The sequence below is a fragment of the Lonchura striata genome, chromosome 2, assembly GCF_050655825.1.
Source record: "Lonchura striata isolate lonStrDom1 chromosome 2, ASM5065582v1, whole genome shotgun sequence".
Classification (NCBI taxonomy): domain Eukaryota; kingdom Metazoa; phylum Chordata; class Aves; order Passeriformes; family Estrildidae; genus Lonchura; species Lonchura striata.
In genome coordinates, this window is record NC_140704.1 from 22,033,814 (window position 1) to 22,059,821 (window position 26,008).

The 26,008-nt window shown below is 39.2% G+C and overlaps 1 long non-coding RNA gene across 1 annotated transcript; it reads right to left on the minus strand.

Annotated features, from left to right (window-relative positions):
- Positions 1-439: 439 nt before the first annotated feature.
- Positions 440-22,419, minus strand: LOC146768144 (uncharacterized). Its single transcript, XR_014951197.1, has 3 exons — positions 22,094-22,419; positions 21,904-21,992; positions 440-6,085 (listed from the first exon to the last, which is right to left on the minus strand). It is a non-coding gene; the product is annotated as an uncharacterized LOC146768144 (long non-coding RNA).
- Positions 22,420-26,008: the final 3,589 nt, after the last annotated feature.

The window sequence follows — 26,008 nt, forward strand, 5'->3', positions numbered from 1 at the left end:
CAGGGTTACTCCTTCCCCCCTTATTTGGCCTTCCCAAAGTTTGGCCTTTCTCTTCTGGTTTGGAAAAAACAGAGCAGATTAAGAGAGTTAGGATGCAGGTGCTCATAGTGGACAAGCTGATTGTGGAGTTGCGTTATTTGTATGTTTTATTATCCCTGTATTATGTATTGGTTTATTCCTTTGTACCCCCATGTACAACTTGGTTTATCCCCAGTTTTCCCGCCTTGTCCTCCCTTCCCGCCTTCCCAGTATCTATCCATCACCCTGGAAGAGGCACTTTACCCCTCCCTGGTGCCTTGTCTGTCACTTGGTGTCCCTTCCCATCCATCCAGAAGCTTCCACCTTGGGCACCGGGTGATTGGGCGAGGACCTGGGGCCCCTCTCATATCCTTCCCCCATTGGACCATCACCCCATCACCCCATCATGTAGGCCACTCCCTACAGCTATCCCCATTAGTTGTCAGTTACCCCTCTCCAAGAGTTTATAAGCCAGTGTAAGAACCCTGTCGGGGTTCCTGTTGGCTGGCACCGTTCTGGAATATTTGGCCCCGTTGGGCTACAATAAACTCGGACTTAGCCCCCAGCAGGATCCGCTCTTCATTTACCACCGCGAGGCTTGCTAGCGCTGCCCGGGACCCACAAAGGCACTCTCCAAACCCCAGCTGGGAGCGGCGGAGGGTGCCTCCATCACCCGCCCTCGCCCCAGGACGAGAGCTAGCCGGGGCTGAGAACAGGGATCTGGGGTGGGAGCGCGGCAGCTGATGAGCAAACTTTATACCTTTTCCTGAGAAAAAAGAAACAAAATCAAATTACAGACCTAATTAAAAAATTTCCCTTCAGTAGAGTGACAGCACTTCTTGGATGAATTTCTTTCTTGGAAGAAAGGAACAGACAAATAACAAATACAGTTTATATTAAGACACACAGAGGGAGAACATTAAGTACATGATGCATTTTTCCTTAGGTGGACCTTGCAACAGCCCTCCAGTATGCAATTCAACTACTATTAGTTTAAATGCACTATTTCAAATGGTACTTAGGAGAAGCTTTTCTAAATACTAATGCAACTTTAAAAATAATTTATAAAACTTTTTTCATGCATAATGAAAGATAACTATTTTGAAACTCCTAATTTGTTGCAATCTGCCAGTCTGTTTACACAGAAAAACAAATTACTTCTGCTGCACACTTGGCACAGAAATAGGCCTAATGTACTCTGTGAATTTTGAAAGTTATCAAGACATCCAGGATTTGAAACCAGAACAGTAAATCTTTATCTTCTTTTTATAATATGGGATTGATAAAGCACTAACATACAAGTTACACATTCAGCACACAGTAGCCTTTACTAAAAGAAAAATATCCAATCTTCTCTTAAATTTTTAAATACTGATTATAATTTCCTGATGGTATTTTCTAGGCAAAGTCTTTTGCAAGTCTTTTAGAGGCCACATTTTCACTTTCTGTATTTTTGTTCTTCTAAGAAACTAAAAAGGTTAGGAGTTTTGTACTGATTTTTTTTTTGTATGTGTGTTCCTGTTGTTTCTGCAGCTGCCTCATTCACCTGTTGTGTAAAGCCTTTTAACACCATAAACAGTTTCCCAGGTACATTACAATCAGCCAGCTGAGAGTGGATGACTTTTCAGACACAAGGAGCCACATACAAGATTGATGTGTGAGAAGATGTGCCCCCAAGGAAAGTGTTTTGTGACATGGCCCTGTGGCACTTGTTGCCGTCTTCTTTGATCCCTGTAAAGTCTCTTCTTCACTTGTCCTGGACAGTGTGAAAATACCTTTTTTCCTTAGTGGGTAATGAGGAAAATAATGGAAAGGATAACAGCTACCTCTAGCAGCTGTGATCTATGGAGGAATATAACTCTACAGACAAAATATATATATAAACAATATTTTACAATGTTGAGTCTTGGGTTTTGATAATCTTCGTTGGACTCTGAGTGCAGGATTTACATAAAGGTCAGCTAGGAAAACATGGAAGGAAATGTTGTCTTATATTACCCTGACCTACAGAGAGCAGGGCATTTGGACTTGCTGTGTTGAAAGGAGAGAGAAATCATATTTTTAGTAGGAAACTTTACTGCACCCTCTGTGCTGCTCTATCTTGCTAGAAAAATCCCATGAATAACAGACATGCACACAAAATTACAGAAAATAGCTGATAACACAGCCACAATGTGGATCTTCAGCTGGACACGTTTTCAGCATCCTACTCCTTTCTCATTTTTTTTCTTTCAGTAAAAGATTATTTTTAACCAGCCTCTTTCTCTCTAGAAGTGTATTATTTTTCTTCTAATTTCCCAACACAGGATTGGCACTAAAAGATCTGATGTCCTTTTTAGGACATCATGGCATCATCTTGAGAAGGTTTCTCTTCGATCGCTTATGTCAGTTTTACATAACTTTTTGTCCATAGAAAATAAACAAAGCAAATTATTTACTCATATTTTCTGATTTTATTTTAATGGATACCAGTGTATTTTTGGCTAAATGGGCTGAAAAACCCAGCCTAATTCTAGAATGATTTCTAAATGTTCTAAAGTCTGACATTTGATTAACATTTCAGTGGATACAATAGTCAGGTATTGATGAATCATGACTGTTACAGAAGAGTAACAAGAAGAAGCAAAAGAGAGAATAATCTTAACTAGACTTTGGGGTGCTAGGGATGAAACACTGCCTATGTATTTGGAAGTAGTGTGGCCTGTGTAATTTCCAATAAATAAAAAAACCACATGCAAGGTCATTTCAACACACTTAACATGCAAACAAATAATGGAACATATGAAAGCAAACTTACATTAAACCAGTGAAATTTTTTACTGTTTCTTAAACACACGTATAATATTTTTGATAGATATGTGCAGTAAGTTGTTGTAAAGCTAGACATGAGAGAAGACTGGATTTGCTTTTGAAAATAATTATTTTTTGGAGAAACTACAGCATTAATAGATTTAGTTGAAAGATTTAATAGAAACATTCCAGAATATGAATAACTGAAATACCATTAATTTTCCACTAATTGGAAAAACGAGGCCACTATCTTTCCACTTGATATTTATTATAACATGGTTTCTTTGTAAAAATAAGATGAAACATTTCATTGAAGTGCAGCTCCTACTAAACATCAGTGTGCTTGCAGAAGAATAGAATCATTTGTGATAGAAGAGATGCCTCTTGGGTCATCTCTGTCCATCAGCCTGGATCATTGGTGGATGGATTTCATTATTCTTAAAATAGATTTTGGTACCAATCTTTGGTATTGGAAATGCTGTAACCTTCAGCAGCAGGTTGTTTCATTACATCACTGTTCCTCTAGATATAAAATTTCCCCGGTGCATTTTAATGTAGTTATTAGCAGTAATTGATCAACCTGTTTGACTAACAACAGTAATTGATCCTTATTCTCTTTACAGTGTTCTGTTAAGTATTTTTACATTCTTTGTTTCTCTTCTTACTTCTTAGTTTCTCCTTGCATGACCATTTCTTTAAATCTGCCTCACATATCTATTATCCATCTTTTCTCATATGCATTTGTATATCCTTTTAATCTCTACCTTTTTGGTGGGCTTTTAAAATTAAATTAAAACGGAAGAATTCTGTCGGAGTCTGTAATATTATGGAATTCAGTAACACATCACAAATCATTTAGTCTGGATATATATAGGTTATATTTAATAAAAACAGTTCAGTGCAGATGATTGGAGACACTGCTGGGAGTCATCAAACAAGGCAATTCTGTAGGCTTGTATGGGACGTGTAATTCCATTCATAAATTTATCAAGAACAATCTTAAACCAACATATATTTCTTGCACTTTTTCTTTCTACTGAAAAGCTGCTTCATCATTTCTGAAACAGAAGAGCTTTTAAAATTTTCTCTCCTTCCTACTTATTTTTTTTTTGATTGTTTTGTTTTCCTGCCAGCACTACCCTGTATTTTAAATGTCATTTCCCTTCCCACTATTCTCATCCATCCATCCATCCATCCATCCATCCATCCATCCATCCATCCATCCATCCCTCCCTCCCTCCCTCCCTCCCTCCCTCCCTCCCTCCCTCCCTTCCAAATCCCCTCCTGTTTATCTCCCACATACACATACAGAAAAAAATCCATTCCCTGGTTTTAAATGTCACTTTTGCTGAGGCCTTTCAGGCTTTTATTGCAAACTGATCTGCCAATACACCTGGTCATCCTAGCAGCCCTCCTTTGTGTGTATTTCAGTGAATTCAATTTCCCTTGAGTACAGGCAGTGAAGGCTGTGTTCCCTGATCCTGATGAGACTGATCTGGTTCTTGTGCAATGGCAGTAATAAGTCTCTCTCCTGGAAGAAAAAGGCCTCACTTAATGCTTCCTGGGATCACTGTTTTCATTTTATGGCCCCTCTGTAGTGAGGGCTCTCTGTAACCCTTACTCTGCCTGGTGCAGGTCTTTCATCTCTTCTGTTATTTCTGTAGAATAAGCTTCTCCTTTATTTCAGAAGTTCTTGCTTTTGGGTCATGGTGCATGACCTTCTTCTGTGTGCTGTTGAATTCCACCTCACTCCATGTATTCCACCTCATTTTACATGTTCCAGTCCTGAAGATGTGTTCATATTTCAGGCACAAGGTTATGGATAAGATGGCAGGTGACTGGAGCCTGGTAACTGCTTGCAAAACAGCTGAGCAATTTTTTGAGATTTTTTGTCTTCTTCTGGGAATATCTTCTACAGCAAGAGCTGTGTGGGTGTGGTGGGTTGGCCTTGGCTGGCTGACAGGTGCCCCTCAAGCTGTTCTCCCTCCTCAGCAAGACAGGGGAAAATATAAGATGAGAAATCTTGGTGGTTGAGATAAGCACAAGGAGATTGTTCACCAAGTATCATCATGGGGAAAAACAGACTTACCTTTGGGAAGATTAGTTTAATTTATTGCCAGTTAAAAATAGAGCTAATGAGAAACAGGAACAAAACTGAAACCATCCTCTCCCCACTCTCTTCCCAGGCTCATTTGCACTCTCAACTCCTCAATCTCCTTCCTCCCTGCTGAGCCCTGCAGGATGGGAATGGGGAGAGTGTTCATATCCCATATCTGCCACTCCTTCTCATTCTCTTCCCCATTCCAGCAAGAGGTCCCACATGGTATGTGATCCTTCATGAACTTCTGCAGTGTGGCTCTGTGGACACTGCAGTTCTTCAAAAGCTGCTCTCCAAGTCCCTCATGGGCTACATATATTGCCAGAAATACTGATCCCATGTGGGCTTCTTTCCAGAGGTCACAGCTCCTGCCAAGGGCCTGCTCCAGGTGTGGGATCTCCACAGGCTGCAGCTTCCTTCAGGGCTCTTCAGTCTGCATCCTCATGGACCTCCATGGGCTGTGGGGAGGCATCCTGTCTCACCATGGTCTGCACCACAGCCTGCAGAGGAATATCTGCTCCAGTGCCTGCTGCACCTCCTCCCTCCCCTTTTGTTCAGTGACCTTGATATCTGCAGAGATGTTTCTCTTACTTTTTTTCTTGTTCCTGTCTCCCACAGATGCTGTGGGTAAAAATGTATTTTACCCTCTGTTAAGTAGTCTATTGACAAGGTGCCACCAGGTGCCAGTGATGGGCTTTGCTTTGGGCAGCAGCGAGTTTATTTTGGAGACAGCTGGAACTAGCTCTGTTCAATACAGGAGCAGCCTCTGGTGGCTTCTCACAAAGGGCACCTCTGAAGCCCTGCTTCCAAAACCTCATCACGTGCACAAAACGCAGTAGGGAATGCTCCTGTCTCCTGTAGCGAATCTATCAGAGGCTTCGGGTGGAGGTACCCTAAGAAAAGAGCCTTTTCTCCTCTTGCAGTTCCCACAGTTTGGATACAAGCTGGCTTCAGCAATTTGCACAGCATGAGCTTATTCCCAGCCTGATACACGCTGGCCACAGCAGCTCTGCTGAGTAGCCTGAGCACCCTTTGCTGGGCTTTCTGGGCTCTGAGACTTTATTACCATCAAGCATAAATACCTCTGTAAGGAGAACCAGTGATTCTGCAGTGATTGTGGTTTATGCTCAGAGGCCCAAAGATGTGAAAACTTGTGTGTTACGTAGCCCTTGTTGCTTTCTGGTGGAGAGAGAGTGAGAAATAAGTGATTTTAATACTATATTTGCAATCCTCCTTTAAAGGATGACCCGATGCACAAGATGCTTCCCACACCCTTTTCTGGAATGCTGAATGCCCCTCCCCTTGTCCTGGTTTTTATTCTGATCCTGGTACTTGGTGGGGTGGCCTGTGTGGGAGGGGGCCATGAACTGCTTTGGCCCTGCTGCAGAAGTTTTCAGGTCTTCAAAATGGTGAGAATACCCAGTGCCCACCAAAACTAAAGGCAGGCATAGGCCTGTGGCAGCTTAGAAAGGGTGTTTCTCACCTGGACTGGAGACACCAGAGGGCACCTGTGAAGAGGCACAGCAGATGTAAAAGGACACATGGGAGGGCACAGGAGAGAAGGCACAACAAGGAAGTGTGAGAGGAGACACAGGAGGATACACAAAACAGGGACATGTGAGGAGGACTGTGAGGAGATGCTTTTGGAGAGACAAAACAGAAGAGGCCAAAGGAAAGGAACATTGTTGTCATGGCTGCAGAGCATTCATGGAAGGAGGAGAAAACTGAGTCTGTGGGCAGCCCATGCTGGGACAAGGACACCACTGAGGGGCTGTCATCAATGGGTGACAAACACTGGACCTGAGAGCAGTAACAAGTGAGTAGGAGGGGAGGAAAAGGGTGGGAAACAGGGACTGGTTTAAGAAACTATTATGCACTGTCACCCACCTCCTTTGCTGCCCATTGCCCTATCAGGCTGGCAAGGACTGAGCTAAGTGTGGTGAAAATAAAACCAGCAAAGACATGGAAAGGGGAGGAGTGGTGGTGGAACGAAGTAGAATCTGTAGAAGGGGAGTGAAAGGTGATTGCCTTTGTTTTTTGTTTAATTGTCTATGTCCTTTTTCTTTTTTGTTTGTTTCTCAATACCTGAATAAATAATGAAAAGATTATGCTAATTTACAATAAATTATCCAAAAATTCCTGGATTGAGACTGTCTGCAATGGCAGGTCAGAGTATCAAGGCTGGCCAAGAGGTGTAATGGGCATAGGGTATCCTGTCAAATAAAAGGACAAGTCTGCTTCTGTTTATCCTCACCTATATTACATATTAGTATGTAATATAGGAATTACTTTTATGCCTTTGTTATTTAATTTTCCGTTTTTGCTGATAGTGCTGGCTTAGCTTAATTAAATGCTTTCTAGAAGCAGCTCTCTGCTGAAAGCGTCTACAGGTGGAAAAACTACATGTGGCTTCTACCAAGGCTATACGAGGTCGTCTGCTCTGTCTGCAGAGGAGACCAGGCCTTGTGGGTGTCTGACACACCACAAAGAAGCAAAGGATGCCCAGGAGCAGTGCACAGCTGCAGTGCTGCCAGCAGTGTTCAGGTAAGTCCAGAGCTCCTTTTGAACACAGAAATATGGTGAGGAAGATTCCTTCTGCTCCTTTCCAGCTGCATGTCCTCTCCCAATGAGGCAGCTGCTCACAGCCCTACTTCTCCAAGTTTGCTTTTCACTGTGTAGAATTTAGCAGAGCCAGATGTAACACAGGTATCTTTTGTGTTATTCCCTAATTGACAGGAAAGTATTTTGAATGATGAATGTCTGTTCAAACCTCTGGAAGATCACTGCTCTTTATTTCAGAATAAAGCCTTCCCAAATAACTGGTGAAATCACACAGAGGTATTTAAAACACTTTTTGGCTCTAACTCTTTTTTTAATAAAATGCTCACATGAATAGGTGAACTACATAGGGTATACTTTAAATTACTTGTTAACTTCCCAATGGTGGTTGTGAGTATGAGCCATTGTATCAGCAGATAAAACTTAGATAAAATGGCAAGACTTCTCTATTCTTTCCATTAAGAAGGGAATATCTCAGTGCTTATTCTTCTGTAAAGAAATAACATTCTCCTGTGGCTAGGGAATGATTTGGTGAAGCATCACGTTAGCAGAACCATCCTGACCAGCTGTGCTGGGGCTTAACAAAAGGCAGCTCATTTACAGAATAGCTGTGCTGCATTTTTGGCACTCAGCTCTGGTTTGGAAGAGCCTCTAAAGTAATGCACAGGCTGGCCTTTGCCTTCTGCATCATGAAGCTGTGAGGTTTATTTCTTCCCTCTGGGCAAGTACCCTGGGAATCAAGTATCCTACTCTCCATCTAGATATGTCCCTAGAGCACTGAATCCATTACAAGGTGGACAACCAACTGAAAAACACTAAAATTATTACCAAAAATTCTCACCATAAAAATATAATCTCTATTAAAAATAGTGGGTTTTACTTTCTTAGAAATGTTCTTATGTTAATACACTGTGTCAAGTAAAACATCCCAAATGTCATATTTTACATGAGCTCTAAATAAATGGAGGAATCACTTGAAAAATACAGCTGTTTTTGAGTTTAATACCATCGTCTCTTATTCTGTCATTCCAAGTGTTTCAGTCTTCTTCTGAATACATGAAAGCTCAAATAGTTTATGCAACTAGAGATGTCACTGGGTCTCAGCCTCACTGCAGCACTCAGCCAGCAGCACTTCTCATGAAATTCTCATACAAATGAGATACCCAAAGTACTCTCTAAGCAATTGAGTTCATGTGACGTTCAGAATTTATGTGTACTGTGGGAAGGGGGATATGATTGTTGGTTTATGTTAGTTATAAACAATTTCTGAGTTCTTGTAAATGAAATGTACTTGAGGAATCAGTTTTATTATTACTGAGAAAAATCCTCTCCTCATTATCTGTCTGAATCATTGTAGAAAAGTAGCCTGGCAAAACTGTCTGAATGAACTTATCCAATTAACCCCAAAATATTTTATTCCTTTGTTGTACTCTGCTATAGCATCTGACAGTTTTGCTGCTCCTCTGATCTAATTAAGAATTTTTGGCAAGCATCACAGTGTTATAAATTTTGAAAATGTGAATTAAACCTGGCTCACAGCACTTATTTCAAATGAAGAGGAGAGCTGAATTTTCATTTACTTCTTGAACTGACAGATGAATTTGCACAAGAAATGTTTAGCTTGTATATAAATATATACTTATTTATGTATTTATATATACACATATAGATACATATTTTTGTATTTGTATACACACATCACACTGCATGATCATACTATAAATGCTTGTTTCTTCCTCAGAGTTTCTTTTCTCTGTTTTTATTTATGAAGATAGCACTTTAAGTGAATTAAGACAACTGGTTTATCTAGCTTTCAAGTTGAATGTCAGAACACAACATTTCAGTCTTCCACTTGGCAAACTATGGGTTTATGACTGGGCTGTGGGAAGCTAACCAATTTTTCTGGGTCAAAGGACAGCAGAAAGGGAGAATTGCAGTGTTCATGCCTTCTCTGAGAAAATTAGATAGAAAAAAAGTTTTAACCTGTTCTGGGCTGCTTTTCTTCTCTTATGTGGTGTTTTTAAGTTCATTGCTGTAGAGATCTAGAGGTTTTAAGATAGGTATCAGCTTCAAATCTCCTTTATGTTTTCTAGAAAGAAATCTTAAATCTATGTGCTAGACTGTGCCCCAAATGCTGGCAGTTCCTTGGGCTGCTCCTTCTACAGCCCCATTCCTCACTTGACTCCTATGGCTTGTTTAGCAAGAGAGAAAAAGGGTATTGCTGAAAATGCCTTTTCAGGTGAGGTATACCCCTGCTCACCCCAGCTGCACACCCTATGCTGGCTCCAGGCTCCCAGCAGATGAAGCTGAGGAGTGCAGGTCCAGCCCAGCTCTGGGTGTCTCTCCCTGGTGCCTCTCGGCCCCATGTAATGCCCCCACCTACTGGAGCCCACCCTGGGACTGCAGTGCTTGGCAGATGAGCCCTAGAAGACCCTGGTTTCATGTGTCTGACAGCTCCATGGGGACTCTGAGCAGGTGAGCCAGAAGCTCTTCCCAGCTGTGATAGAGATGTATAGGCAGGTCTTTACCATGCTCCCTGGCCCCAGCTGCAGCTGGAGACTGGCTGACACCCAGCAAGATGGCTGGATTTGGCTTTGGCTTTGGCTTTGGCTTTGGCTTTGGCTTTGGCTTTGGCTTTGGCTTTGGCTTTGGCTTTGGCTTTGGCAGAAAACCAGGCTCCTTAGCCTCCTTTTAGCCTGAAATGCATTTGAGACAGAAAACATTTTTATGTGATACAGCACATTGTTAAGGCTTATCAAACACTAATGCTACTATTTAACTGTCACTGTGTTCTAGAAATATATTAGTAAGGTACTCAGTGAAGCTGTTTGTGATGTGTATTGTGCAATACTGACTTGGAGTACGTTTAGCTTATCTCTCCTCTGGTTTTTGTTAATTGGAGTTGCTCTACTCTCATGTTTGGCTGTACAAATCAGTGGCTATAAAAGATTTGACTATAGGTTACAGCTATGTGAAAACCAGCCCCCCTGTTTTTTTCCTGGATCCCAGTCCCTAAGATAGCACAGAAGAAAGCCTGGTCTGCTGTGTGATGCTTAGGGAAGTATTTAGCAGCTGAAACATGGAGTTGGGCAGTGTTGTATTATTCCAGAGCCTCTGCAACTTGTTTTACAGCTGTCTTTCAGTAAGTAAAAGCCTTTGATCTCTGTAGCAAGTACATTTGATAAGCTGCAGCTTCTCCATGAAAATACATCCATTATTTTGACACAAAGAGGAGACTTCGCCAAGTGACTCAGTGTATGTTTCAGTGGAAATCATGCACTTGTCCGTCTCTCTAGAGCAATAAAGAAGCTGGTGTGAAGTCACATCTACTGTCACAAAAGGAGAATTTTTTCTTGAGAAATGGCACAGAGATATGTTACTGATGGTGTTAATGAGAATATATTGTGTTAATGTACAGTAATATACCATAATTTTGGTGTTATCAGCAGTATGGGGGAGACCTTCCATGAATTTTCAATGACACCAGCTTCTAATTAATAATGGCCTCATAGGAAGCTCCAGAAGTTCATCACCAAGGAAGATAAACACTGTTAATCAACATATTCAAAGGCACTTACCATTGCTTTAAAACTAGTCTATTATGAGTCTTACTGTTTTTTTGGTAATAATTTCCATATAAAATTATTACAGCCAATGGAAAATGTTAAAAGAATACAATAAGCTATTTTTATGAAATATATTATTTTCAAACAAGAAATAGGGATGGCTTCAAGCACCTCTGTACAAGCTGTGTTCTAACAGGTGTATTCTTTTAGAAGACTATTCCCTTTTAAAAATAATCAATCATAAGGAGCCATCTGCTTTTTAATAACTGTACTTTCTTAAATGTCTTCAATTATCTGTATTCTGAACAAGTAAGTCAAATTAATTTTTAAACTGAGATGTTCACATTTTTTATATAAAAGTAAATCTCATGTTTAGTGCTGTAATCAGTATTTGAAGTGCTCCGAGTACTTAGAAAGGAACTTATTTTTATATATATGAAAAGATAATCAGGTATTAAATTTGAAGTGAAAAAATAGAGAACAGACAGATAAGGTTATGGCAACCTTTTCTCCATCTGCTTTCATCCAAATTTTGCTAGACCTACAAGTGAACTTCCCAGCATTTTATAAATAGTTTCTGTCTTAAAAACTGCTATTCTCATCTGTGAAACATTCAGTTATGGTTAGGAGGAAAAATTACACTTTAATCTTACAATATGATTGTTTAAAGTGGGGAGGAGGAGGTTTCCTCTGCATTTTGCAGTAGCTCTTTCATTACAAATGCAAAGGCCAGGGGTTGATTAGCAGAATTCATAAGGATTTTCTGATTTGCCTACAGCAAGCCTGAGCTCAAAAGCAATGATATGGTTGAGGTAGTACATACTTTATTCTCCTTGTCAGTCACAAGAATTTTCAGTGTCAGAAAGAAAATCTATGTATTGGTGAAAAGAAAAATACAGTATAGAGACTGTGTGGGGGGAGTGGCTAACTCATCAGAAGGTTGTGCTTCTATCCAGAGGAACCTCTACAAGTAAAGTCCTACACCTGGGGAGGAAAAAAAACAGGCAACAATGTGTACTGGGGGGGCCATAGAGCTGGAAAGCCAACCTGCTTTCCAACCCAACCCGGTGTGAAAGCACCAGGAGGGCTTGGTGGAAACCAAGTTGGTGGAAACACTGCACCAAGGCAGCAATGTGCCCTTGCAGCAGAAGGTGAGAGGTGTCCCAGGCTGCATTAGGCAAAGCATTGTCAGCAGGTCAAGGGAGTTGATCATTCCTTTTCACTCAGCACTGGTGAGGCCACACCTCTTGTGTCCAGCTCTGGGCTCAGCACAAGGGAGACGTGGACATGCAGGAGAGAGTGCAACAAAGAGACGATGAAGAGACTGGAGCATGTCTCCTAAGAGAAAAGGCTGAGACCTGGAACTGTTTTGCCTGGAGAAGAGAAGGCTAAGGGAAACACCTGAAGGCAACAAAAAGGATGGAGACGGACTCTTTTCAGTTCCCAGTTCACAAGACCACAGAAGTATTTCCTGTGAACATCAGGAAACATTTCTTCACTGTAGGCTGACTGAACATTGGCACAGGTTACCTAGGGAGGTTGTGGACTCTCCAGCCTTGGAGATATTCAAGAACGATCTGGATACAGACCTGGACAAATGGCTCTAAGTGGCCCTTCTTGAGCTGAGGGAATTGGACCAGGTGATGCCCAGAGGTCTCTTCCAAGTTCAACCACTCTGTTGATTTTTATGGAGATGATGGTGAAGGGCTTCACAATGACATACACTGGACCCAAGAAGTTGGGAAGTGGCTGTGGAAAACCTCAGTTGTCCCACACAGGTAGCAATTAGTCCCAGCACTCAGGGCAGACTGACCAAGCAGCGTAAGTCAAAGCTGCTGTGTCATAGCTTGGGACTTATACCCTAAACACATTAGTGATATCACAGTGAAGAGAACAAGCCACTCCTTTTTACCTCTCTAAGCTGTCATACCTACCCAGTGCTCCTGCAAACATGCATCACATACACAGGAAAGATTCATCTTTATTAAACACATCTACAGAGTGCATTGCCTTTGAGTTAGACATCAGGGCTCCTCCTGTAATCAACAGAAAGATTTAAACTCCCTGAAAAAGCCATTGATCGGTCCCCAGATTGTTTGCAGCAGGTAAAATATATTTGGGTTTCTACTAGGGACTATTGTATTGGACATTTAAGGAAAACAAACTAGATTGTACTCTCCAAGTCTCCAGCTGGCAATGCCTGTCCCTTACGTCTCAAGTGGGCCAGTAAATCTGTGTCTTTGGCAGCCCTAAATGACATTCCTCTGCTTAATTTTGGGTCAGTACAGTGTAACATTTTAAGACACATGCCTAGAGGGTCTTTTCCAGATATGTCACTGTTTTTTTAAACTTTTGTTCCAAACAGAACTCTTCATCATGGAGCAAAACATTTATAACTGGATAAATACACAAACTGTTAAGTTTAAGGCTATGTAAATCATATTGGCTTCAGTTAAGTTTATTCCATCTGTTTTTATAATCTGTTGTTACTAATTCATAATTCCCCCATAATATTAAATATCAGTGAATCAAAAAAGGAAACACATCTATGGGCCTCTAGTAACTAATGGCATTACATTCAGAAAGTAAACCAAGTCATATAATTAATTATATTTCATCACCATAGATGCTTGTAATTGTGTAATTAATGCAAATTTGCATAATCACATAATGAGATCTCTATGATTCATGCTTTATGCTAATCTGGATGCACAAATTTCTCTCTCAGAATTGCAACCACTTGCAAGGCTGTTATTGCAGTTTCTTTTTTTCACTGAAGAAATATGACGATCTAATGGATGATCTGGTCTTGTCTCAGACCTTTTCTGTGACTTATCCATAGAAATGGCTTTCCATGCACACTAGTTACATATAAAGAAATTGCCAATGATAGAAAACATCACACGGATGAATCTCGTATATAGATTAGGAAAACATATAATGGGATTTCACAGGGTTTCCCAGTTTTTATTAATCAGCTTATCTGTTTTCAGCCTTTTTCAATAATTGAAGAGAAGATTGTTATAGATCAAGTTTATGGGAAGGAATGAATGCATTTTGAATCTGTCCTCGATTAAAATGATTTTTCATTAACTTACTGAGGCATTTTATTGAATTTAACATTCAATCCACTGTGCTTAATTACATCTGCTTCCAGACAAGATGAACTAATCTGGGCAGTTGGGTGGTATTCAAATAAATGTAACCACTTGATATTTTTTCCCTCAGATATTATTTGTCAGGATTCAACCTGAAAAAAATGTATTTTTAAAGAAGTGTTTAGAAGATGCAAAACATGCTCAGCTTTTAGACACATTTTATGCAGCCATAAACATTTGTATTTATAAATAAACCAAGTAAAACATAATAAATAAATAGAATAAGAAACCAGAACTTGTTTAAATGACTATTATGATCTCTATTTCTCAGCAATGTAGACCAAGAAGAGATCTATGGAGACCTGTGTAGTGACTGTGAATGACAAGCATTGTAGTCAGGAGCAGAAAAGATGACAATACCTCTACAAATTTACACAGGTGGACATTATGTATTAATGACAAATCTCTTCTAAACTGCAAGGGAATGTAAGCAACATCCAAGCTGGCCTGGGATGTTAACTCCTGCCTCCGTGCTTGGCTCCACTGTCCATGTGCTTCAGAGGGAGATTTATTACAGCAGCCTGGAGCTACATGGGTTGGTCCTGTTACCTCATGTCTTTGAACATCAATCATGCTCGGAACCACTCTACTTCTGAAGATCTTTTGAGTTTTGTTTCAAACACTGTTTTAGAGTTTTTTATTTCTTTGCACTCAGAGGTTTCATTTTTGACATGATACATGATCCAGACCAGTTGTATTTATAACCCTTGTTTGGTGAAACAATGGCACAAAAGCAGTCTTTCTTTGGCACCTTTTTGATAAGCTATCAGACCCACATTTATTTAACCCTGACACAATTACAGTTGGAAGCCCATTTTTACACACAGAAAAATTAGTCAAGCAATAACTCTGCTAAAACTCAAAAAGTCTTGGGCTAAGATGGGTACAACTCTGATTTTTGTATAGCAGCCAACCCTCTTCTCATGGTACCATGCATTTCTCAAATTCCTGCTCCTTCAGTTGCATTTCTTATAATATCTCTTTTCTTTGCCTTTTAAGGCAAAGCAATACACATTTCCTATCTAATATTAATATCTAGCATTTTTCATCTATAGATGTGAAAGCATTTTTTAAAGTGGATAAGTATCATCCTCCTTTATTCTGTGATAAATCTGGGGGCAGTCGGTATCCTGAGCTCTTAAAGAAATAAAGCTGTCTGTGGGAGAGGAAGAAGTCATATTATAGATTAACATCAGGTTAACAGGTAAGAAACAAAGAGAAGGAATAAATGTTTGGGCTTCACAATGGACAAAAGCCATAGATCACTGGGATCTTTGCAGTGTCTGTTGGAGTATGCATAAATGGAAAAGGATGGAGAACAAGGCGACTAATGGTGATGTGAGATTATTCAGGGTAATAAAAATGAAAGCTGATTGCTAAGAGCTGGGGAAAATTGTCGTGGTAGTAAGCAGGCAATAGGATGACAGACTACATTCCATATAATAAATATGAAGGGGAAAAGCAGTCTGAGACAATGGATACTAAACTACCTATTTCCATGCAGGAAAGAGAACTTGTGGTTATAATAATAGGTATTCAAACATCAGTACAATTCCGAATAGTGGATAAAAAACCCAGTGCTGTGTACTGTAACAATTACTGGGAAAAAATAGAAAATAAAGAAGAAAAAGATTCTCAAGCCATTAATCCATATTGTGAATATATCTTGAAATGTGGTCTAGAACTAGTCATGTTCACCTCAAGCAGAACTTAGTGGTACTACAAAAAGTTCAGAGACGAGAAAGAAGGTCAAAGGTTTTGAACATTTCTTATTGAGTAATGAAACTAATCAGGTAGCTGAGTACAAGGGTAAGTGAAGAAGGAGCAGCTATTAATTGTTTTTTGTTATCTGAAAAAAAAAAGCCAGAATCAAATGAAATTGAGAGATGGTACATTCAAAATAATCAACAAGAGACATGTTTTTCTCACTACTTCTGTTTAAACTGAGATGTAGTAGCGCAGTGGACTGGACAAGTGTATGGAAGGAACTTCCTTCAACAGCTCTTAAGAAACAATTTAAAAGTCCCCTACAGGTCACGGGAACCTGAGAGTGCTTCTGCTCTTACAGTGCCTTTCACTCCTGGCCACTGTCACAGGCAGGACAGATGGACCCTTAGTCTCTTCCAGTGACCTGTCCTTCAAGGCCTTGAACTTCCCAGAAGGATGGTGGTTTGGCCCAACAAGCAAAAGCTTCTCTTTGTAGCTCAGAATTGGCAGTGCAAACCTTCGCAGTGCCTCTTGCACTGCTCCTGAAGGCACTGGTATCCACCCCAGCTGCCAGGGTCTGCAAAGGGTGGCTTTGCACCGTCCTGTCTCATGAACTTCAATTTTGTGAAAACCAACTATATAATATATAAAATATATAACATAATACAATACAATACAGTACAATACAATATGATACAATTGAATATATATATATTTTTAGCTTATGTTTCATACTATGTATTACATATTATACATGTTATATTTTATGTATATTATTCTTCTTGGTCAAAGAGCAGAAAAGCTTATGGGTAAGAAGTTAACCAAATTTTCTTGACCAAATAAAAAAACTTAAGACTATTTATATAGGCCTAAAAGTTTTTTGCCCTCAAGACCCTCCTCCAAAACACCATAAAAACCAACAAAATAGAATAGGGAAACCTCCCACAAACTCATAACAATGACTAAAAGCAATTTTAGACTTTGTGATGCATTCCTTTTTTAGCTGTTCTGTGGCATTGGCAATCAAACAGCTGTAATCTATTCCCTTGGTCCCTCCTGTGACATGATGGCTTACCCTTCACAATCTTCAGAAAGAAAAACTCCTCAAACTTTACGTTTTGTAATTATTTTATTCCCTAAGCATTTACCTTTGATAATGCTGTTTACTTACAGCCCTTTATCACTTATGGCTAGAGTAGCTTACAAGTTCTTTCATTCTTTTGCTTTTTGGAATTGCATTTCTTTCTCCAGCCCTTATGTTTAAGTAAACAAAACATCTGTCAGACTGGAGAAGTGATGAAGTACAAATCTTTATTTGTATTTCAGACATTCAAGGTTGTTTAGTATGAGCACATGACAGCATCTTCTAGCATGATGTAAAAGGAGAGGATGTTCCAAATAAGAAAAAATCACCATATGGACATTTACTAAAATAAGAGCTGATAGCTGGCCATTAGTTCTTCAAGAATAACATATGAAATACTGATAATATAACTGGTGGGGCTAATTCTTCTGCCTCTATATTTAATTGATTTTTAATAATTGTAACCATTCTTACAGAAACTCACTTAAAAATGATAAAAGGCATAGAAAATTAAGCAAGGTGGCTTGGTTGTGTCAGAGACAGGGGCTTTAAATTCTCTTGTCTTCTGGTATCTCATTTCAGGGTCTCATTCTGAGTGAACCTTGACTCTTACTCTCAATTTAATATGATTTTGTTTTCCCTTTAAAAACAAAACTTTTTTCCCCTGCAATGGTAGGTAGCCAATCAGCCTGGCTGTAACTTGAGCTGTCTGTGTCCACAAAAAGATGCAGATGATGACAAAGTATACGATTTGTGGAAAATTTTGAATACTTCACTATCCAAATTATCTAAATTTCAAAATTCTTATAGGATAAAGTGACCTCAGCAATAAATGACACCTAGAAAGTATGCAGGCATAATGAAGGAAGAGATATTGAAATTTTGGCTGTGAAAATGCAGCATATTCTATATTTTTCTTTAGGGGAATCAATTTTCCCTCTTCTATATTTTCAACCTCTTTAGGGTTTTATTTTGGCCTATTCACATTTACTGCAAGCATTGTAGTGATAGCTTTCTTTCTTGTTGTTCCCACATGCAAGCCCTCAAGATCAAGATCAAGATCAAGAATTGCTCTTAGATTGGTTTTGTTTGTTTGTTTTTTTATTAGTATATTCAAGGCCTTCCTAATCTCTACATCTCTGTTTTTACCAGTCTATCTCTTAGACCTTCTTCCAGAAATGCCTTGCTCTAGTAAGTAGTTTAGTGTCTTACACTAGATAAAATGCTGTGGAAAAATAATTTCCCAGATTAGCTCCTTCAGTTGGAAAATTCTTAATCTATCAAGTGTGTCCAGCTGCTTTAGGAAGCAGCAGAGGTATTCTTGATGCGATATACTACAGTCGTTGTTAAAACCAAAAATTTAACATAATTGAAAACAGATGAAAACACTAGAATTCCTCTACAACATGAAAATTTTATTTACCCTTTTGATTGCACTGTGCAGCAAGGATACACATTCCTTTTGCTGACAGATAAAAGATTTATATTTTCCTTGTATGCATTGCAGACAGCTCCTTAGATAAGTGAGATAGGAGAGAACCATTAATTACTGCAAAAAAAGGGATTTATGGAGTGATTTTTAATAAAGCATCAGACTATTTACAATTAAAAGTACAGATCCCCTAAGTGCTGCCTGCTAATGTTAGTCAACTTTATCAGTTGCAGCAACAACATTTTAAATATTTCAGATTTAATTTGTTTTATAATCTCCTCATATGCAATCCACCAGTCTTTTAATCATCTTCTTTCTCTCCTTAGTTACAACACTGTGGTCTAAACTTCAGAGTTAAACCACTGGAGTTTGACAAGTGTCAGAGAAAGAGGGCAAATAAGATTTGTTGAATTAGACTTTAGACACAATCATGATCAAACAGGGAGATGAAGGCAAAATTCAGACTGAACTTTCGAACTGCAGGCAGGATTTTAGCCCAACAACAACCGTTAAAGCCGACGCAAATCACAGAACTCGAATAATGCAGTGGTCTCTGAGGGTCAGATTCAAGCCTGTGCTGAAGTCCACCCACCTGAGGAACATAAAGGGACCTTGAAGTAGCCTTTAATGTGCAGCAGAGGATTGACCGAGGATGGAGAAATCTGCAGCTGGCATAAAACTGATGTTGCTATCTCTTCATCAGTCCCTCTGGCCCACAACATGTAAGAGGCTTGTCAAGGACAAAAGGGAGAGCAGCCAGGATATATTGTGCTCTGCCAGTCTAATGGGAATTTTTGATACCAGGCAGTAAAGAAGCACAGATGGGCGTTATGATGGAAGTTCTCTCCTTACCTATATTTCTCCCCTTTAAGAAATACCTCAGCTTCCAAAATGGTCCCTGCAGCTTGCTGGGGAGAACTAGTTTAAGGGTTTGCTGCAGGAGGAGAAGCATTACCAGAAACCTTAAAGGTTAAATAATAGAAGTTTATAGCTGTTAAAAAACAACAACTTGTAACCTTGCAGAGATTTTTCATTATATAAAAGTCAGGCTCTTTTTCGTTTCTGCTATGGCTGCTGTCCAACTGATCATTCAGAAAAATAATGAGTCTACTTCTAGCTAATACAGAGGTTTCTAGCAAAGTGTGTTTGGCTGCAGCTGGCCTGGTGGAGGGGGTCAGGACAGGCTGGATAATTTTGCTCTCTGTAGAGTCAACTGGGAGTTCATTTTTCAGTCCTCTGAAAGCACTCTGAGGTCAAACAGCAGTTCTGAAGTCCTGTGTTTATTAGTGCTCTCAGGTCTTGTGGCAAGACAGGCTGGATTCAGATCAAGTGTGAGCCTCTGATTGTATTTCTGTCAAGTTAACCATCACACATCATGGTGTTTATGTCAGCTGGTTGCATGAAGATGGATGATATCTGATATGGCATGAAATGAGATATATTTGGGCAAAATAAACTTTCCCACAACAAATCTATGTGTTAAAGCTATCTTTTGAAAAAAAATAACTGATTTTTACTGGGACAAAGTGACTTCACTGCTTTCACTAAGGTGAATGTGTGTACTCTGCGCCGCTAGGCACCTTACAATTACAATTCCCTCCCTGGGAACCTTGTATAAAAGATCCCTTCCCACCTAGAAAGATCTACTCTGCAGGGTAATGGGTCATAAGGATAGTAAGTGCAGATCAATAGATGTGTTAACCTTAGTCTTTCACCTGCAGCAAAGCAAATGGAAACATTTTCTCCTTTAGTTCCCTGATTTCTGAACACTTCTACCAAGCAACTTTATTACGCCAGTGCCACCACGTGACTGTATCCATGTTCATTGAATTATAGAAAAAACCTCTCTGATGCAGCACAAACAACAGCATCATCATCAGAAGGAGGCAGAAGAATCTGCACAAGAATAGGAATGGTTAGCTAGACTAGGTGAAAGTGAAAACGCCTTAGACTGGTTTTGCCACTAAATAAAACATAGTTTGAACTACTCCCTGTGGCAATCAAATGCATAGAAGCTTGCTTTGTCTCAGAAAGTAATCAGAAAAAAAAACCCCACCATACTGTTTTCAAGACATTGCAAAAAACTAGATGGGTCAGTAGCCAGAATCAGATTTTGATGACCCAATTATGCTCCTTTAGTGCAAAGAGACTGAGGTAGGTGGAGGTAGCTCCTTGTGGGCTGTTTGCTAACACAGAAGAAAGAACATAGACAAATTCACAGTTCTGTAAGTAAACAATAAGCCTGGAAAAAAAGTTTGATTTGCTTAGTATGAGACTTCTGCTGTGTTTCCTTCGGGAGCTAGGCATGGTTCTGCAGCACTCCTTCATGCAGAGCACATTCACATAAATCATCCCACCTTGAGTCACTTGAGAGGAAAAGAGAGAGGATGAATATCCTGTGGAGATGTCTCCATCTCTTAATTGACTGTAGAGGGAGCCTAAATAAATAGGTTGGACTATGATGTAAATGTTGCAGGAATAGCTTAGACTAACTTATAAATCATCAACGTTAGGAAAGATAATTCTTGCTTTTAACACTTTCCCTTTGTCTTCTTTTTGTCATGCAGCAATTTCATTGTGTCCCTTTTCAGCACAAATTCTTTAAATCAGAGCACTGGAACTCGCTGCTGATGGAGGCCTGTGATTACAACTAAATGTGCACTACACAAATATACATGCAGCACATACAGCTCCTCAGAGCCTTTCCAGACCAGTTCTCCTGGGAGGATGGGTCCTGAAAGCTTCTGTGGGCAGGGAAGAGACTTTCGGGAAGGGAACAGACTATAGTGAGCATTTGCAATGAGTACTTTGATTCAAATGGTTGCTGTTGCCTAAAATGAAAGTCCTGAAAGTTTTATTGAGAAGCTAAAACCAACACATACTGTCTGCCTGCTCAATGTGCACAATTCCTCTTTCTGTGCACAGTCCCAGGTCTGCAGCTCCCTCGGTGATGCTGCACTGACCACTGCTCCACTGATAATACAACACTGCCATTGAAATAATTTTCACTGAGAAAACCTCATGAAACCATTCAGTTTCCCATAAAATTATTTTCTGATATTTGAGTGGTTTATTTTTGAGTGGTCTCAATTTATTGCTTTTTAGCTGATTCTTTAAAGTTTGGAGGATAAATAAATTTATTTTGATTTAAAAATTATTTTATTTGGCAGGTAAGTTCCTGTATTTCTTTCTTTTTATTTTTAATGAAAATGGTTTTGTAGTTGTGATAGTTTTGAATTCAGAATGTTTTTCCAGGAAATGGAAACAGAAAGAATAACTAAACTTCCATTTTTTTGTGAATTGCTATGAAAAACGAAGGAAGATTTCTATTCAAGACAGTTTTAGTATCTACAAATAATTAAAAGAATAGAAAACTTGATTGTAAGAAGGTATTTTTTACAATGATGTACAAAAATTAAAAAAATGTTACTTATTATGATCATTATCACATAAAGTAACTTTTATATTGTCTGAAAGCCATAAATACTTACATTTCCAGCTAAGAAAATGTAGGGAAATTAATTGTGTAGACCATCTTCTAAACAACTGGAGATCTGCTGCCTCTTCAAGATAAGTAGCACTAAGTAAGGAAGATCCATAAAGGAAAAAAAAATTATGGCAATTTATTCAGACATCTGAATATACCTCAGAGCTCTTACCTCTGCTGCAATATATCAATACCTCTTTCAGAATGATGTTACCGTTTTCTTCGCTCCCTTCTTCAGCACTGTGACAACTTTTGTTCTCCCTTGATGTCAATCAACAGGCTCACTTCAGATTCCATTAGAAAATCAATACTGTTAGTGAATTGAATCAAAAGAGGTCATAATTCCAGTATTTTTCCTCTTCAGTGAAGATATAAATGAAAAATTCTTTCTGTCCATCACATGTTGGAGATAAAAGTTAAAAAGCAGAGCTGCAGGCTGCTACATCTGTAGACTGAATGTCTGTGTTCAGTATGCTGCTACTACAAGCTTTGTGCTATTCCATTGCTACCAGCTTTCATTCTGTGCAAATGAGGTGCAGGGCCAGGTGCTATGTGTTGCACAAGTGCAGATGTGGAGTTACTCCAAATCTGTAGTTTTCTATCACAATTTATGGAGTGCCCATTACAGCAATAATGAAGCACTCACCAGCAGTAGAATTTTAATGCATCTAATGAAACATGGAAATCAGTAACAAGAACTTCAGTGGGAATATTTTTCTGCCAATAGATTTCTTACAGATTCCTGGGGCTTGTAACATGGCTTGCACTTCTAATGGCTTATTTCGGCTGATGGTTACAGAGCACATTAAGTTCCCAGTCTTATCTGCATGCACTGAAATAATTTCCAAGCTGCCATTGATTCTCATCTGTTATGCTTTATTGAAAGTTCTGAAATAATTTCCTCCCTCTCTCCCCCAGTACATATTAAGAAACCACAGTTATTTTCATGATAAAGTACAATATGCAATTAAATTTGACTTGTTTAAAGAATTAGTATTGTTTTAATGCCAATTCAAAGAGCTCTTGCTATATTGTCTACAATGGTAGCAGTCCAGCAAATTTATTTACTAAGGTATTTGATCAAATCTTGGAGGCTAATTCTTCTCTCAACAATTTGTCATGATTGCTCATCTAGCAAGATTTTTGGACAAAAGCATATATTTTGCAATTTGCACAAATGTGATCCTTTCCTAGGTTGGAAATTGATTTCACAGTAACCTGGTGCAACCTAGAGAACAAACTGCACAGAGCACTATTTGCACAGGAGAATTTATATTGGTTACAAGATACAGCAGTGGCCAAACTCCTTCCTAGACCTTAGCAGAGTATCTGGTGCTGTGTATGCCTAAAAATTTCTTGATATGATTTAACCCCAGCTTTCCTCCAGGGCCTCTTGCTCCTCTATAACATGTTCATTGTTCTGTAATCTTTGAAATCTCCCTCACTATTTAAAATCTTCCACATCAGTGTGAATTAGGATGTCGTGGTCCAAAATCACCACAAAAGTTTTGCTAGTGCCCTTCCCATCTGCCTTAGCTATTTTCCCTTCTTTATACGTGGACTTAAGCTCTTTTTCCCTCAGTGTGCTACTGACTGGATTCCTGAGTCCAAGCTAGAAAATATTATCTTCTCATTTTCTCCTTTCCCCATTGCCAGGAAAAAATAAACTATAAAATCTACAACCCCAAGCACAGAGCAGAAGAAACTTGGTCCATGCCAGGCAGAGAGTGAAGGGGTACTTCTGTATGAAAAGGGTTCTGCTTCATTGTCCTTTATAGGAAGAAAAAACAGACAGGCAGGCAAGAAAGAAAAGATTGGAGCATTTTCCTTGTGGAGAGACCAGAAAGCCTCCAGCCAAAGTGAGAGCCCCACAGTGCTGGCAGCCCTGCACCTCCCACTGATCTCTGCAAAGTGCACTGGTGAAACTGAGGGGGGAACCAACATGCTTTGAAAGACATGTGTCTCAGGGCAGCACATGAATCCAAATTCTAAATCTGTATCCATAAAACATAGCCAGACCAAAGCACCAGTCTTGCCAACACGAACTTTGTGTGAGTAAAGCTGCTATTATTTGGACTATTACAGCCAGTCATGCAGGGAGCACAGCAAAGATTTCACTCTTCTAGTAGCTCTAGGATTTGTAAGGCAAATAATACATTTTTACTGGAAGAAACTCATTTGAGTTTCATGAATTTCCTGCCCTCAAAATCCAGTTTCTGTGGTTTCTTACATGTTAAGAATAGTCACTTCTCTCTCTGCTCATACTTTGGGCTTGATTACCCTAGCAAGGCTTGCCTATAAGGAGGAATATATGAGATAATGTGGTGGTATTTGTAAGATTCACTTAATAATTTAGTGTAATTGCTAATTGATCTCATTATTCAATTAATGCTGAAAGGCTTGTGAAATCTGGCTTAATTTCTCTGCTCCCAGGAGCTAAATTGATAGGAATGTTTTTTATTGCCAAGAATCATCAATATTTACAGACTTGTATATTCACAAACATCTGAGAGGTTTTAGCCTCAGAATCCTTCTGCTCTATTGTTTGCTCTTTCATCTTCTTTCACATGGAGAGAGTGATTAATGTTTGGTCTGCAGACACTAAAAATAAAATACATATCACACCTAGCTCTCATTCTATAAGTTAAATATAATTTTGGCTGTTAAAGCGCCCTTCAAAGAAATAATAAAATTCACTTCATATGCTTGTGTGAAAACAAAAATCCACCACAAATATCATATTAGCTTGGTTGTTTTTTTCCTACGTTGCTACTCTTTCTGCAATAAGTAGTACCTATATGCAGGCATATACATAGGCACTTTCAGTAATATACTTTTCTCTTGTCCTTGTACACAAAATACACTTTAGATTTTTGAGCCAACATTGAGCTCTTAAACATCAATGCAAGCTTGATAAACAGATAGTAAAAAAAAAATTCAAGTAGACTAAAAGTCGAAATATATGAAGTGTGTTAGGTTAGAGTAATGAAGATAAATTATGGGAACACTTGTGTAAATTCTAGATGAGGGGGAAGTTGCAAAGGTGTTGCATCAGTTGCTGTCTTATTATTTTTTCCTTTCACTCTTATTGCCATCAAGTCAAAACTCCCAGTGACTGAACACTAGGAACTGTTTTCTTAATAGCCATTGTCTTGGATAAGAAGACTCACTCTCAGCAACAAGGTGAGCATACAATTACAGTTTAATTGTTCTTTTCACCTCTGAATTCAAGGAATGACAACTGTATTTCTTCAACTGTGTACTTGAGTGAAATGACTTTGGTGGTAAGCAAGGAAGGAAATTCCCCGCAAAAGTGTGAGAAATCAGCTGCATTTTTATTTTCCCGTAAGAATTAAAATCTAATTGCTACAGGCATCATAAAGAGATGGAGAATAGAGAAGAGCCTTTGTAAATACACTGAGAAGAATGATTTCTGTGGGAATCCATAATGTGAATGTATTGATGAAGATAAATGAGTATCCATGAAAAAATCCATTGCATTTATCAGAATCCAGCAAAGCTCAAATCTAAGCTGTGTCAGCTAGCAAAATATACTAAAACCTCTCTGTTTTATATACAAGTAGATATGAGTGTAGGGGTCAGTTCAAAAGACCTTGCAGTTACCCCAGGTAAGGACATGGGAAGTAGGTGATGAAAACTACTGACTACCTGCAAATCCTTACCATACGTTACATGCAAAGTAATTTGAGGCTCATACCAGGCTGCTGACCTCACACACTGAACTAGTAAATACATTAATTCTTTTCTACCGTGGTCCTTTGTCTCAAACATTTCTAAGCTACTCTATAATAGGAACAGGACAAGAGGAGCATGTTATGAGAGAAAAAAATGTGTTCAAGCATTACTGGCTCCTGCTGCTGAAGTCCTTGATAAAAGGAGTGCAACAGAAATGAATGAAAGGAGCAGCAGTGACAAGAAAAGGCTGGGATGGAGCTCAGAGAGAGGCTGTCTCAACAAAGCTTGTTTGCAAGCATAATAGGTGCTTAGGCTGTGAGCTGGTTGCATCTGCATCCGTCTCATTTGTGTTAAAGACCATTGGCAATGAGCTCTCACTTAGAGCTTCCTCTGCAAGGGGAAAGATCACATTT